This window comes from Meles meles, chromosome X (assembly GCF_922984935.1).
Source record: "Meles meles chromosome X, mMelMel3.1 paternal haplotype, whole genome shotgun sequence".
In the NCBI taxonomy this organism is placed as follows: domain Eukaryota; kingdom Metazoa; phylum Chordata; class Mammalia; order Carnivora; family Mustelidae; genus Meles; species Meles meles.
This window is the reverse complement of record NC_060087.1, coordinates 107,098,809-107,116,418: the sequence shown is the minus strand read 5'-3', so window position 1 is coordinate 107,116,418 and position 17,610 is coordinate 107,098,809.

Here is a 17,610-nt window from a genome sequence, read left to right as displayed (position 1 = left end):
AGATTATTTTACACATTTGTGGTACAATTAGACTCTTTTGTCACAGTCTGCATTCTTTCCTGAGATCCCTCAACTTCTTACATTATTTTGAAAAATATAATAATACATTAAAGTTCACTCTTTTTGTTATAAATTTCTATGGGTTTTGACAGACACATAATGTCATCTATCTGACACTACAGTATGATATAGAATAGTTCCACTGCCTTAATGTCTCATTTTTTGAAAATATGGAATACAATGTATAATGCTTATTACTCCTAAATAATGTTTATGAAATAAAATTTCATATTTCACCATAGTATTCACATACTTTTGCTTAATTATGTTGTTCTAATATCAATAATGACATTAATTCATTAAAATGTTTCAAATTCTCCAAAATACTTTCCAAGTTTTCCTTGGAATGACTTTCTGCATTCTCATGCATGTTTGTTATTATATTTGCAAGCTTTATCTTATGCAAATATATCACATTTTCTCATGTACGTTGGTATGGAAATGGTCTAAGGTACAGGGATTTTCTTTATATTTAAATTGTACAATATCTCTTCAGTAAAGTGACACAATCAAATCTTTACCTCTGTCTTTCAAAGGCATCAATTTTCCTCAAACTGTTGATACAGAAGATAATGGTGCTAGTAATCAAGCAGAGTACGGATCTGAAAAGGAAGCCCAAATAAATATAGTACGCTTAACAGAAATTGGTTAAAGTACATACTTGAGGGAATCAGATATAAATGATTTAATGGGACATACTAAAATGTCTCAAGTACCATGATATATTTTAAAGGATTACAACATTACTAGAAAAATGAATATTTTTGGCAGATAGTCTCTCCTCTACTCTCCTGCCCACCACTCCCTTGCAGTATTCAATAAACCTCTATCTCCTTTTAATAACTAACTAAATAAATAAATATTTTTGAATAAAATTTGAAAGACACATCTGTTACTCTGTAATCACACAACATGAACAATCATGCTGCTACACTGATTTAGGAGACAAATTATTGCTCAGAACATGGCACAATGCTAATTTTTCCAAGCTATAGATATGTTTTCAGTTAGAATATTATGTTTTTAATATAAGTATATATCCACTGTAGTTCTTAAAATACATCTGATAGTCACCTATATCACTATTTCATTTGTTTTAAAGCAATGGATTCTTTTCACAGTGCATCAAAAAATAATATGAATTATCAGAATGATTTTTTGTGTGAATTAAAATAAATTGTGTTAGTATCTACATATAACTTTTTTAATATATTTTCAGCAGAAAGTAATCAAGTTTAATAGAGAACACAGCATTTGTACATTTGGTAATGTACATTGAAAATTATTTTATTTGAAAATCCATCTGTTATCTACAGTAAATTTCAATTTGCTTTTTACAAAGTACTTTTTTTTAGAAAATGGTTTATATTGGTGTGCATTTTATAAAAAAGAAGCAGAAAGATAACTAAACAATGGGAATAATCAATGGATTATAAGAATCACTTAGCTATCAAATGAATATAACTGGCAAAGAGATAAAATGACAGAAATAAGAATTCATAAAGAACAATTAAATTAGAAGTTTCAATTTATTTATGAAGGCCATTATGTTGGCTTTATGGGTCAAAAAGTACAAAGATGACACATGCCAGCTAAGCTGGTTACATAATCAGAAGTGTTAATATCTTTCCCTCCCAAATTCCTAAAGAGGTGAATGCAAAATATAAAAATAGGTTAAAAAAAAAACTGTAATGGTGCTGAAATACAGAAAATGTATGTCAACAAATATAAGAAGATGTGCAGAGGGTTTTGCCTTATGAAAGAACAAGTCTGGAAAGTAAATGGAGAGGACTGTGACATATCCCTTCTGAAACCCTGTAAAGTACTTTTAGCAAGTGATGACAAAATGCAGAAAGTTAACGTAGACAACATTCTTCCTGGTAAGTCATATCCCTTCAAAAATAGAGTATAATGGGGAAAGGAGGATAAGTGGGCACAACAAGCAAAAGCTGATACACCTGCATATTTCTCCAAAGGAAGAAAATTTAAAAGGTGGCCGCACTTATTAAGAGTTACTATAGATCAGAAGAAAAGGAACATGTCAAGAATCAGACTCAACATGATTCCTCAAGTCTTATGATAAGAAACATAGTAAAATATCTAATTCAATTTTTTTAAAGAGATTAGGAAAAATCTTGCGTTTATGAAACCAAAGCAAGTAGTTGTGAATAAATAATAATCTGAAATCAGAAAAGACAAAAAAAAAGATCGTTGAATTACAGTAATAGAGAAGGAACAGCAAATTGGTTTTCTTAATTGTAAAACCCATTTTCTATAAAGATTTATCTATTTATCTGAAAGAGAGAAGGAGAGAGGAGAGGCCGAGGGAGAAGGAGAGAGAAATTCGAGCAGACTCCATGCTAAGCTAAGAGCCCAACATGGCCTGGATCTCACTGTACTGAGATCATGACCTGAGCCAAAACCAAGATCAGATTCTTAACCAACTGTGTCACCCAGGTGCCTCAAGTAAAACCCAATTTTTTATATAGGAGCAAAATATTTCATCCATTACAAAATATGGCTGTTTATTTCAAAACAATAAATGATTTCAATTACCAGTTAGTGGCAGTAGTACCACCCTACTCTCACTGTTATGACAAAAAAAAAAAAAAAATTCCTCCAGACATTGTGAATATTTCTCATGGAAAAAAAAAATCACCCCTAATTGAGAACTACTCAATTAAAGTAATAATACCCAGCCTATACAACAACAGCAGCAACAACAACAACAAAATGAACTTGTCAGTAAAAGCACTGGCTAGATGGCTAGACTCCACATTCAGGCGGGGTTAGGTTTCCTGTCTAAATGGGGCTTCCCACTGTCTCTATAATCAGGCAGGGCTGCAGGCTGTGCCCAAAAGTTGAGTAGAGCCCCAGGCTGGACTTTGTGATTGATTGAATAAGCCATTGGCTGTGCTCTGTTGTTGGGTGAGGTTACTGGCTCCACTCTCATCACGCAGGGCTTCTAGCTGTACCCTATAGTTGGGTGGGATGGAGACTGTGCCCTGCAGTTGGGTAGGGTTCCTTTGGTCAGATGGAACCACAATGCTCTATACCTAGGTGGGGTCATTTGTTGTGTTTCTTCCTTGGGTGAGCTACCCAAAGTTGTGTTCACCAACCAGGTAGGCTGTATGCTGGTTACAGCTGTTGCGTGAGTTGGTAGGTTGAACTCTGCAGCCATGTGATACTGTAGGTTTGTCTCCAAGTCTTCTCAGTCTCACTGTACAGACTCCCTGGTTGTCTAGGGCCAAAGTCTATGCTCAACAGTTGGGCAGGGCTACTGGCTTGGCTCCCTACCTCCATGGACCATAGATTGTGCTCAGCTGATAGTCTGTGGTCATGCTTCCTGGAGGGGTGGGACTGGAGGTTCAGAAGTTGGGTGGGTTAATAAGAATTATTTTTAAAACTATTGTATCAGAATAACATTGGCCAGAAAAATAATATACAATGAGACCAGTGGAATAAAATATACAGTCTAGAACCAGGCTTATTTTGAATGTCACTTGCTGTTTCTCTTTCTGTGAAATATACAAAACCTCTAAAAAATATATGAATAATAAAAAACTTTGAAGAGTGTTTTTAACATGTGACAGATATAACCCAATACCTGTTATTTGTAAAGAGCTATTTAAATCAGTAGACACATGGGGCGCCTGGGTGGCTCAGTGGGTTAAGCCGCTGCCTTCGGCTCAGGTCATGATCTCAGGGTCCTGGGATCGAGTCCCGCATCGGGCTCTCTGCTCAGCAGGGAGCCTGCTTCCCTCTCTCTCTCTCTCTCTGCCTGCCTCTCTATCTACTTGTGATCTCTCTCTGTCAAATAAATAAATAAATAAAATCTTTAAAAAAAAAAAAAAAGTAAAACTTAAAAAAAAAATTAAAAAAAAAAATAAATCAGTAGACACATATCCCAATAAAAAGCAGTCCAAAGACATGATCAGTGATTGAAAAACATGAAATAAAATCTGACATTAATTTGACAACTTAAACTTTCCTGCCTTTAAGAAGGTTTCACTGACTCTTCAGTCCATGTCAGGTCTCAATTGGGTGTTCACATAGACATTTGACTTAAGCTTTATAGCTTACAATAAAATTTTAATTTAAAAATTATTTTTTAATATTTGTCATAACCATCTCTCAAGTCAGACTCTATGATTTAAGTTGGCAAGTGCAATGCCTGACTTTGTTCAGTGTTCCAACCCTTATGACACAATGTCACAAAGTAGGTACTAAAAAAATTTACTAGGTGGTATGGTGTAGCAATTATGAGTTGACTGTAGGGCCAGAATTCACCTGGATTCAAATTCCAACCCTAGGAATAACAATCTCTAACCATGTAGATGTGTAACATTGGCAAGTCATTTGGCCTCTTTTTGCTTCAAGTTCCTCAGCTGGAAAAATAAAGGTTGCTTTGGCAGATGTTTTGACACAAATATGCATGTGTATTATATATGTAATATTTAGAATGGTGCCTGGCAGAGAGTGTTATATAAGTCATTTAAAATATTATATTTATTAGGGGCACCTGGGTGGCTCAGTGGGTTAAAGCCTCTGCCTTCAGCTCAGGTCATGATCCCAGGGTCCTGGGATCAAGCCCCGCATTAGGCTCTCTGCTCTGCAGGGAGCCTGTTTCCTCCTCTCTCTCTGCCTGCCTCTCTGCCTACTTGTGATCTCTGTCAAATAAATAAATGAATAAATAAATAAATAAATAAATATTATATTTATTAAATGAATGTTGACTGAACCTCACTTCAATTTTTACCCATTGATGTTAATTATAGCTCAGAAATTTCACAATCCAAAACCCATATATATCAGATAGCATATATGTATATCTATAAATCAAAACAATCAAAGAATATATATACAATAACTAATATATAGTAATCACTATAGTAACTATACTTATATAATAATTACTATAATTACTTTCTATATAATCACAAACAATTGCTCTATAAATACACAGTAATCAAAAAAATGGAAGTTCAAACAATGAAGGAACATTTTTAACCTTTTTAATCATCATCATCATCATACATGAACAGTATTTCCATACACTCTAGTTAGGAGCACAAATTCATATATCCTTTCTATAGGGCAATTAAATGATACTAAATCTGTTTTATCCTCTAAACAATCAAATCTCTTACTAAGTATTTTTGTGAGAAAATATTGAGAGATGTATATAGTAATGTACAACATTATTCAAAATGTCAACATTTATAATAGTAAAATGTTGAAACTAACCAAATATCTAACAATGGAAAATTCACTAAATTGCAGTATGTCCATGCAATCATATACTATGCTGCCTTTAAAAAATAAACAGATGTGTATTGCTCAAAATATTAAATAGCATGATAAGATGTTCATGATTCTTACAGTGAAATAGTTTATAATATCAAAGCAAATATATGCAATTGTGTTAATATGTATAGAAAAAGGAATAGAAGTTATGGTCTTAGTCCTAGTATTATTTCTGGGTGGAGTGATCAAGATTCTTTTTTCCTCGTGCTTTTCTTTACTTTCCCAATTTTCAACTATGAACATGTATTTGCTTTATAATCATAAAAAATCAATTAATTCTGTTATAATTATAAAGGCAGTTTAAAACATGAATTTCAAATTAAGCTTATTAATAAGACTGCAAACAATGCTATATGACATAGTATTACCTAGCTGTGATTGTTAATGTATCAACTTGACTGCACTAATAGATACCCAGATAAATGGAAAATCACTATTTTGGGGTATGTCTGTGAGGGTCTTTCCAGAAAAGATTAGCATTTTTTTTTTAGATTTTATTTATTTGATAGAGATCACAAGTAGGCAGAGAGGCAGGCAGAGAGAGAGGAGGAAGCAGACTTCCAGCTGAGCAGAGAGCCCGATGCGGGGCTGGATCCCAGGACTCTGAGATCATGACCTGAGCTGAAGGCAGAGGCTTTAACCCACTGAGCCACCCAGGTGCCCCAAGATTAGCATTTTAATTGCTGGCTGAGTAAAGAAGATCACCCTCACCAGTCTGGGTAGGCATCATCTCATCCATCAGGAGTATGAATAGAACAAAAAGGCAGATGAAGAGTGAATTTGCTCTCTTACTGAACTGGAACATCCATCTTCTCCTACTCTGACATTAGTGCTCCTGGATTTTAGGCCTTCAGACTTAAACTGGGATGCACACAATTGGTTCCTTTGGTTCTCAGGCCTTTGGGTTTAGATTGGAACCACACCATCAGGTCTCCAGTGAATCATGGGACTTTTCATCCTCCATAATCACATGAATCAGTTCCTCATAATAAATCTCTTTCCATATATCCCTCAATATATCCTGTTGGTTCCATTCTCTAGAACACTAGGTTTTTGTTTACATTTTAAAAATATGCACTGACTTTTGAATAGAACTAAAATCAGAGTTTATATATTTCAACTAAGGCCAAAAATAAGACTCCATAAAAGAAGACATTTAAAGAATCAGTATATTATTGATAACTCTAAAGTACTGTGAAAGGTGCATATACAACATATATATCAGATACATATAATATGTATGAATGCGTGTCTATGTGTATGTTTATATATACATATATATTATCCAATATACAATTTGGGGATTTTGAAATTTCTGAGCTATAATTAGCATCAAAGGATAATAACGTAATCATAAGTAGTTGAGGAATAAGTAAATTGTAAGTTGAAAAAAACTTAAATTACGTATGCTAATATTAGTGGAGAAAATGTACAATAAAGGATATTAGCAATTGTGCATTTTTAAAAGTTTCTTACAATACATACATATAGAATTTATAGTATAGTAAATCTTACCATTAAAAACTATAATTCTCCTTTACCCCCTTCCAAAAGCATATGGTCAAATTCATCAAAATGTGTACATTAACTGTGTGCATTTTTATATGCCATCAAACTTCAATAAAGCTTTAAAGAAAAAAAGAAAAATGATGGAAAACAAACCTTTACTTATTCACTTTAATCTAGGACCCTAAATTATTCATCTTGATAATCAAGTGTCAGAATAAAGTAAATTAATTCTTGACACAGTTCAAATGGTTTAGAAAACTCATATGTGTATCAGAAATATTAGATTCCACCCATATCTTACACAAAATATACTAATATATATTACTATTTAATTATCATATTTAATATATCCAATATCTAAAGAGGTCATATTAGCATTATTCATTTTATTTTCCAGACATATCTGTTATTATGTAAAAAGGTTTTTTATTTATTTGTTTTTTAGTTCATCATGGTAAGTGTACTCTTTAATCCCCATCACATATTTCACTCACTCCCCTACACACCTCCCTTCTGATAACTATCGGTTTGTTATATATAAGTAAATCTGTTTCTTGGCTTTCCTCTTTCCTTTTTTGCTTGTTTTGTTTCTTAAATTCCACGTGAGTGAGATTATATGGTACTTGTCTTTCTCTGCCTAATTTCACTTAGCATTCTACTTTCTATCCATGTCTTTGTAAATAGCAACACTTCATTCTTTTTTATGGCTGAATTAAATTCCTTATATATACACTATATCTTCTTTATCCCTTCATCAGTTGATGGATACTTAGGCTGCTTCTGTATCTTGGCTATTGAAAATAATGCTGCTATAATCATAAGGTTGCATGTATCCCTTTGAATTCGTGTTTTTGAATTTTGGGGGTAAATTTGCATAGAAGTGTGATTACTGGATTGTAAAGTAGTTCTATTTTTTAATTTTTTGAGGAACCTCCATACTGTCCTCCAGAGTTCCTGCACCAGTTTTCATTCCCAACAACAGTTCAAAAGGGTTTCTTTTTCTCCACATCCTCACCAATACCTGTTGCTTCTTGTGTTGTGGATTTTAGCAATTTTGATAGGTGTGAGGTGATATCTCATTGCAGTTTTGATTTGCATTTCCCTGGTGATGAGTGATACTGAGCATCTTTTCATACATCTGTTGGCCATCTAGATGTCTTCTTTGGAGGTCTTCTGCCCATTTTTTAATTGGATTATTTGGTTTTTGAGTGCTGATTTGCATAAGTTCTTTAATTATCAGATATGTCATTTGCAAATATATTTTCTCATACTGGAGATTGCCTTCAAGTTTTGTTGATTGTTTCTTTCACTGTGCAGAAACATTTTTATTTTGATGTAGTTCAATAGTTTAGTTATGCTTTTGTTTCCATTGTCTCAGGAGACATAGCTAGAAAAATGTCTGAAAAATTACTGTCCATGCTCTCTCCAAGGGTTGTTATGGTTTCAGGTCTCACACTTAAGCCTTTAATCCATTTTTAGTTTATTTTTGTGCATGATACAAGAAACTGGTCTAGGTTTTTTGTTTGTTTGTTTTTGTTTTTGCATGTAGCTGTCCAGTTTTCCCAACACCATTTGTTGAAGAGATTGTCTTTATCCCATTGTATATTCATTCCTCCTTTGTCCAAGGTTAATTGACCTTATAATTGTGGGTTGGGGTGCTTGGGTAGTGCAGCTGTTTAAGTGTTTGAATCTTGACTTGGGCTCATGTCATGATCTCAGGATCGTGAGATTGAGCCTCATGTGAGGTTCTGCACACAGCATAGATCCTGCTTGAGACTCTCTCTCCCTGTGACCCTACCCACTCACACTTTCTCTCTCTCTCAAATAAATAAATAAATCTTTAAAAATAGTAATAATAATTGTGGGTTTATTTCTGAATTTTCTATTCTATTTCATTCCATTGATGTGTCTATTTTTATACCAGTACCACACTGTTTTAATTACTACCAATTTCTAATATACTTGAAGTCTGGAATTGTGATTCCTCCAGTTTGGTTTTCTTTTTCAAGTTTGTTTTGGTGATTTGAGGTCTTTTGTGGTTCCATACAAATTTTAGGATTTGTTGTTAGAGTTCTGAGAAAAATGCTGTTGGTATTTGGATAGTTACTGCTTTGGGTAGTATAGACAGTTTAACAATATTTATTCTTTCAAACCATGAGCATGAAATGTCTTTCCATTTCTTTGCATTATCTTCAATTTTTTTACTCATTTTTTTCTAGTTTTCAGAATATAGGTCTTTCACCTCTTGGTTAAGTCTATTCCAAGATATTTTGTTAGTATTGGTGCAATTGTAAATGGGATTGTTTTCTTAATTTCACTTTCTGCTATTTCACTATTGTTATGTAAAAATGCAACAGATTTCATACATTGATTTTGTATCCTGTGACTTTACTTAAATTCATTTATCAGTCTAATAGTTTCTGGCACAGTCTTTAGAGTTTCCTATATATAATATTTATGTCAACTGCAAAAAGTGAGTTTTACTTCTTCCTTACCAAATGCACAAGGCATTTGGATGTCTTTTATTTCTTTATGTTGTCTAATTGTTATGGGCAGGACTTCCAGCACTATGTTGAATAAAAATGGTGGGAAAGGGCATACTTGTTTTCCTGACCTCAGGGGACTGACCCTAAGCTCACTTGTCTTGTAAATATAAATAAATAACACATCAGAAGAAATAACCCAGAAAACAATCTGAGACTGGCAGAACAGACTCCACAACTAAAGATAGAGGAAATCACATTGAAGAAGGTAGGAAGGGTGAAGATGTTGTCTGGGAAGAAAACAGACCATGGCATTCCTCTGTGGGGAAGGAGCTGGTGGTATGGAGAAGGACAAAGAAGAGACTTTCACACTGGCAACCCACAAAGAGGGAAGATGAATCCACATGTTTGCCCTTGAAAGTGAGAGGGCCCAAATTCTGTGAATTCTTACAACCAGAGGGACTTAAAGCCTGGAATTTGAAAACCAGCAAGCTCTGCTCTGGGAGAGCCCTGGGAAGCAGAGTCTCCATCCTTACAGTGACAGCATAGCAAACAGTACCCATGGACACATTGTAGAAGCAGCAGTTTGAAAAAATGTCAGATGTAGACAGGAAGGAGAGTGAGCATGACTCAGAAAGACAGGAATCATAAGGGGACTCCTCCAGGAACAAAGGAGCTAGAAGGCATCATTTCCCTCTCTCACTTCCCAACATAAACAACAGCCACCCGCAGGAACCAGCACAACACCAACACTCATTACTTAACTTGCTTGCTCCAAGCCCCTCTCCACCAGGCTTCAGTGGTCCACACTTCCCCATCACACTTGCTATAGTCCTGGCACCACAAGCACACTCCCCAGAAGACTGCTGCAAACCCTGCCAACACCAGTATCTCCCAACCCACACATTTTGTGGGACCTCAGTTCCAGTGGTGACAGGGACAGGTGTGATTTCCCAAACACACCACCACACACATTGTTAAAACATGCCCACCTATGCTTGGGACCAAATATTGCCCATAATAGGCAATGAGAGCCTCTGAAGACAACTAGACTTAACCAAAAAGACTCAATAGCAGAGCACATGCAACACACATAGGAGAAACTCCCTGAAGCACCATGCCCTGAGGAATAAGAGACACTGCACTACAGGGCTATTATCATTGAGAGCAAGAGAAGAAGCTTAATTTTCTAACACAAAGAAACAGACACAGAGAGTTAGACAAGATGTGAGGACAGAGGAATATGTCCCAATGAAAGAACAGGACTAAACCACAGCAAGAAGCCTAAGCAAACTGGATAAAAATAATATGTTTGATAGAGAAGTCAAAGCAGTGAACATAAAGATACTCACTGGACTGGAGAAAAGAGTGGTGGACTTCACTAAGACGGCTAACACAGATGAAAAAAGAACCAATTAGTGATCAAGAATATAATGAATGAAATCAATAATACACTTCATGGAATAAATAGGCTAAATGAAGCAGAGGAATGAATTAATGACCTAGAAGACAGAGTAATGAAAAGTAACCAAGCTGAGCAAAGCAGAAGAAAGGAAATTATGCAAATTGAGAATAGTCTTAAAGAACTCAGTGACTCCATCACATTCGCATCATAGGGGTCTCATAAGAGAGAAAAAAGGGTACAGAAAATGTATTTAAAAAATAATAACTGAAAATTTCCCTAATTTGGGGAAGTAAACAGATATACAGATCCAGGATATGGACAGAGATCTCCCCAAAAATTCAACCCAGGCAGGTCCACACCAAGACCCATATTAATTAAAATGGCAAAAAGTAGTGATAAAGAAAAAAAATTAAAAGTAGCAATAGAAAACAAGACAATTACATACAAGGAAACCTTATAAGTCTATCAGCAGATTTTTCAGCAGAACTTTTGTAGACCAGAAAGGAGTGGCATGATATATTCAAAGTGTTGAATGGGGAAATTCTGTAGCTAAGAATACTCTATCCAGCAAGGCTATCCTTCAGAATACAAAAACTAAGGAGTTCATGACCACTAACTCTTTGACTAGAAAGGAAAGACCATAGTGAGACCATAGTAAGAGTATGAAAAGTAAGACCATAAGTGAGAGACTGAAATGTGAAAAACACAAAAGCAGTAAAAACAAGTATTACTATAAAAATCAGTCAAGGGATTAATAAAATAAAAGGATATAAAATATGACATTATGTACCTAAAACCTGGGGCCAGAGTAGTAAAGAATGCATTCAAACTTCAGGGACCATTCACTTAATAGTGACTACTATATGCAGAAGATATTATATACAAATTTAATGTAAAACACAAGTCAAGGGGTACCTGGATGGCTCAGTCGGTTCAGCCTCTGCCTTCGGCTCAGATCATGATCTCGGGGTCCTGGATTGAGCCCCACATCGGGCTCTCTGCTCAGTGGGAACCCTGCTTCATCTTCTCTCTCTGCCTGCTTGTGATCTCTGTCTGTCAAATAAATAAATGAAATCGAAAAAAAAAAATCTAAAAAATCTAAAAAAAAAAAAACAAGTCAAAAGCAACTAATAGATATGCAAAGAATAAAGAAAAAGAAGTCCAAATACTTCACTAAAGAAAACCAGCAAAGCATGAAAGAGAAAAAGACATGAAAGGATCAGAGAAAGTCTTCAGAAACAATCCCAAAACAAGTAATAAAATGGCAATAAATCCATATCTATTAATAATTACTTTGAGGGGCGCCTGGGTGGCTCAGTTGATTAAGCCACTGCCTTCGGCTCAGGTCATGATCTCAGGTCCTGGGATCGAGCCCCGCATTGGGCTCTCTGCTCTGCAGGGAGCCTGCTTCCTCCTCTCTCTCTGCCTGCCTCTCTGCCTACTTGTGACCTCTCTCTCTGTCAAATAAATAAAATCTTAAAAAAAAATAAAAATAAAAAAATTTTTTAAAAATCAGTAGAACAGATCAATGAAAACAGGAACTGGTTCTTTGAAAAGTTCAAAAAAAGGGGAGTCAAGATGGTGGGGAAGTAGGAGGAGGCACCGTTTCAACCTGTACCCTAAAGTGAGCTGATTACCTAACAAAGAACTCCTACCACCCATGAAATTAGAATTATACACTTCTGGATCTCTACAGGAGCAGAAGACGCCAGTGGCAGGTAAAGCAGACTGGGAGCATCGGACTGATATCGGAAGATAAACAAAAGGGGGAGGGAGCCACCAGAGGTGACCGATTGGAAAGTAATACCCCAATACGAGAGTGCCCTGCGTCTGGGGACCAGCATTAACTTGGTGTCTGGTGAAACCACTCAAAAAAACAAAGAGCAAAGGATCATGGGGGGAAATAGTGGGAATCTGGGTGGTTAGGGACAGGGACCCAAGTCCCTGGACCCAGGACAGCCTCCCCTGGCGCTGAGCCAGAGAGAGTGCCGCGGAGAAATCAGGTCTCCATCCCTGAGCCGCCAGTGCACCTGACCCACCTGGCTCCAGTGAGGGGCTGGGAGCCTGGCCAGACGGCAATCCTGAAACACACGCGTCCCACAACCTCCCTTGGGAGAGGTGCTCACAGGCGTTAGCCTGGAGCTCTGGCATCCGGAAAAACCAGACATTCCCAGCCCGGGACAGCAGGAAAATCTCAGTGTGCGATCTCTGTTCGGAACCTCTCTGGCAGTCTGGAGCTGCCTAGACAGCCACCACTGCCCTGGTATTGGGCACAACGAGGAGCTCCTGCATCCCCAGGGACTGTGACTCAGAACCAACTCTACCAGCAGCTCTGCAGAGCATTCTGAGGCTTCTCTCTGAGAAGGAGGTCGGGGTGCAGTTTGCTCTCCTCAAAAACTCCAAAAACCATCAAAAGCTGTCAAGGCGAGAGAAAACAGATGAAAGAACACAAAAACCCCCAGAGAACAAAAGCCTGAAAAAAACAGTTTCCTCAGAGCCCACCCCCTTGAAGGGAGCGGGAGGACCTAACTCAGGGAACATCATTGTCTGAAAACCCACGTGGCAGGCCCCTCCCCCAGAAAACCAACCAGGAAGGAAGAAAAAAAAAAAAAGACTACAAGAGAACAACCACCACTACTTCATAAATGCAACTTTTATTTTTAACTCTTTACCAATATTCTGGTTCTTTTTTTTTAATACATACAGATATTTTTTAATACATACAGATATTTTTAACCTATTTACCATCACACTGAGATGTCCAGTACATCAAATTCTTTAATAACCTTCTAACCTGCACTTTTTGATACATACATCCGTGTTTTTCTTTTGCTTTTCTATTTTTTTAATTCTTTTTAAATTTTAACTTAGTTTAGTCTAGTTTATTCTTTTTAAATTTTATTTTCTACTATATATAGAGTTAGATTTCAAGGTAATCCCCTTTCCCCAATCAATGCTACCCCTATAGGCAAACCAGTTTCTAATCCCCCTGTAACTTAGGAAAGTTGAGTCCCTTAACAAAAACATCAAGATACATTCAGGAAGAATCAAAATAACCTTCCTCACCATACTGAGAACTTATAACCACTCTCCCAATTTTTCCTTCTGTCAGTGTTTCTGTGAATTTGTGTTGGTCCTGATAATATAAAAATCTTATACTTGGGGTTCTTTCTGATGAGGTTCTTCCCTTTTTTTGCTTATATATATATATATATATATATATATATATATATATATATACACATATATATATACACATATATATTATATTTATACATATAATATATAATATATGTATGTATATACATATATGTATATATAAATATATATATTTTCTATTGTTATATTGTATATTGTTATATACTTTTATCAGTCTTTTTGTTTGTCTGTTTTTGTTTGTATACTTCAAAAATATTACCTTGGGGCCCCTTTGGGCTGAGCCTTCTCTTTTATCTTCCCTTTTCTTACTCTCTCTCTCTCTCTCTCTTTTTTTTCCTTTTTTCTTTTCCCTTTTTTTTCTTTCTTCTTCTCTATTTCTTTTTCTTTTCTTTTTTCTCTCATTTGAGTGGGGAATCCTGATTGCACAGAAGAGTTCCAGGGTGCACATTGACTGCACCACAATCGATAAGTCCAGCTGCATCTGTTCAGTCATCTCTTTCCAAAATGACTAGGAGGAGGAATACCCAACAGAAGAAAAATACAGAGGATGGGACTTCTCCAACAGAGCTAATGGCTATCGACATAGACAATATGTCAGAAAAGGAATTCAGACTAACAATTATCCAGGCAATAGCTAGGTTGGAGGAAGCCATGGATGACCAAACAGAATTGATTAGGGCAGAAATGAAAGCCACCAGGGATGGTGTTCACAATGTTAGGGCAGAACTGAAAGCCACCAGGGATGATGTTCAAAATGCTCTCAATGAGTTCCAATATAATCTAAATTCTCTAAAAGCTAGGGTAATTAAGACAGAAGATAGAATTAGTGATCTGGAGGACAAACACATAGAGAGAAAGGATCAGGAGGAAGCCTGGAACAAACAGCTCAGAAGCCACGAAAACAGAATCAGGGAAAAAACGATGCCATGAAACGTTCCAACGTCAGAATTATTGGAATCCCTGAAGGGGAGGAAAAAGAAAGAAGCCTAGAAGATTTAGTGGAAGAAGTTGTCTATGAAAATTTTCCCAATCTCACGAATGGAAACAACGTTCATGTACTAGAGGCAGAAAGATTTCCTCCCAAGATTTTTAGATTCTCGAAAGTCCTCATGACACCTTATAGTTAGAATGAGGAATTATGTTTCAAGAGAGACCCTCTTAAAAGAAGCTAGGACAAAGAAGCTCCTTACATAGAGAGGAAAGCCCATTAGAATAACGTCAGACCTTTCCACAGAGACCTGGCAAGCCAGGAAAGGCTGGCAAAATATATTCAGAGTACTAAATGAGAAGAACATGCAACAAAGAATACTCTATCCAGCAAGACTGACATTTAAAATGGATGGAGAGATAAAGAGTTTCCAAGACCGGCAAGGCTTAAAAGACTATGCAACCACCAAGCCGACACTGCAAGAAATATTAAGGGGGGTCCTATAAAAGAGAAAAAATTCTAAGAATATCATTGAACAGAAATATAGAAACAATCTACAGACAGAAAGACTTCAAAGGTAACACGATGTCAATAAAAACCTATCTCTCAATAATCACTCTCAATGTGAATGGCTTAAATGTGCCCATAAAACGACACAGGGTTGCAGATTGGATAAAATGACAGGACCCATCCATATGTTGTCTACAAGAGATCCATTTTGAACCTAAGGATACACCCAGACTGAAAGTAAAGGGATGGAGAAGCATCTTTCATGCCAATGGGCCTCAAAAAAAGGCTGGGGTAGCGATTCTCATATCAGATAAATTAGATGTTAAACTAAAGACTCTAGTCAGAGATACAGAAGGACACTACATAATTCTTAAAGGGACTATCCACCAAGATGATCTAACAATTGTGAATATCTATGCCCCCAATATGGGAGCACCCAATTACATAAGAAAACTATTAATCAAGATAAAGAGTCATATTGATATGAATACAATAATAGTAGGAGATCTTAATGTGCCTCTCTCAGAAATAGACAGATCATCGAAGCAGAAATTTAATAAAGAAATAAGAGCATTGAATGAAACATTGGACCAGATGGACCTCATAGACATATACAGAACATTCCACCCTAAAACAACAGAATACTCATTCTTCTCAAGTGCACATGGAACCTTCTCCAGAATAGACCACATACTGGGTCACAAATCAGGACTCAACTGATACCAAAAGACTGGCATTATTCCCTGCATATTCTCATATCACAATGCTTTGAAACTGGAACTCAATCACAAGGAAAAGTTCAGAAGGAGCTCAAACACCTGGAAGCTAAAGACCACCTTGCTTAAGAATGCTTGGATCAACCAGGAGATCAAAGAAGAACTTAAACAATTCATGGAAACCAATGAGAATGAAGACACCTCGGTCCAAAACCTATGGGATACAGCAAAGGCGGTTCTAAGGGGGAAATACATAGCCATCCAAGCCTCCCTCAAAAAACCTGAAAAATCCAGAATACACCAGCTGTCTCTACACCTGAAAGAACTGGAGAATCAACAACAAATCAAACCAACTCCACACTCAAGAAGGGAAACAATCAAGATTAGAGCAGAGATCAATGAGGTCGAAACGAGAGATACAGTAGAACGTATCAATGAAACTAGAAGCTGGTTTTTTGAAAGAATCAATAAGATCGATAAACCATTGGCCACAGTAACCCTAAAGAAAAGAGAGAAAGCCCAAATTAATAAAACTATGAATGAAAAGGGAGAGATCACAACTAACACCAAGGAAATAGAAACAATCATCAGAAATTATTACCAACAGTTATATGCCAATAAGCTAAGCAACGTAGATGAAATGGATGCATGCCTGGAAAACTATAAACTCCCAAAATTGAACCAGGAAGAAATTGACAACCTGAATAGACTGATATCTAGTAACGAGATTGAAGCAGTGATCAAAAACCTCCCAAAAAACAGGAGCCCAGGACCTGACGGATTCCCTGGGGAATTCTACCAAACTTTCAAAGAAGAAATAGCACCAACTCTTCTGAAGCTGTTCCAAAAAATTGAAGCAGAAGGAAAACTTCCAGACTCTTTTTATGAAGCCAGCATTACCCTGATCCCCAAACCAGGCAAGGACCCTACCAAAAAGGAGAATTTCAGACCAATATCGCTGATGAATATGGATGCAAAGATTCTCAACAAGATCCTAGCAAACAGGATGCAGCAGCACATTAAAAAGATTATCCACCATGGCCAGGTGGGATTTATCCCTGGGTTGCAAGGTTGGTTCAATATTCACAAATCAATCAATGTCATAGAACAAATCAATAAGAGAAGAGAGAAGAACCTCATGGTCCTCTCAATTGATGCAGAAAAAGCATTTGACAAAACCCAGCATCCATTCCTGATGAAAATGCTTCAAAGTATAGGGATAGAGGGAACATTCCTGAACTTCATAAAATCTATGTATGAAAGACCCACAGCAAATATCATCCTCAATGGGAAAAAGCTTGCAGCGTTCCCGTTGAGATCAGGAACATGATAAGGATGCCCACTCTCACCACTCTTGTTCCATGTAGTATTAGAAGTCTTAGCAATGGCAATCAGACAACAAAGAGAAATAAAAGGTATCCAAATTGGCAAGGAAGAAGTCAAACTCTCTGTCTTCGCAGATGACATGATTCTTTATATGGAAAACCCCAAAGACTCCACCCCCAAACTACTAGAACTCATACAGCAATTCAG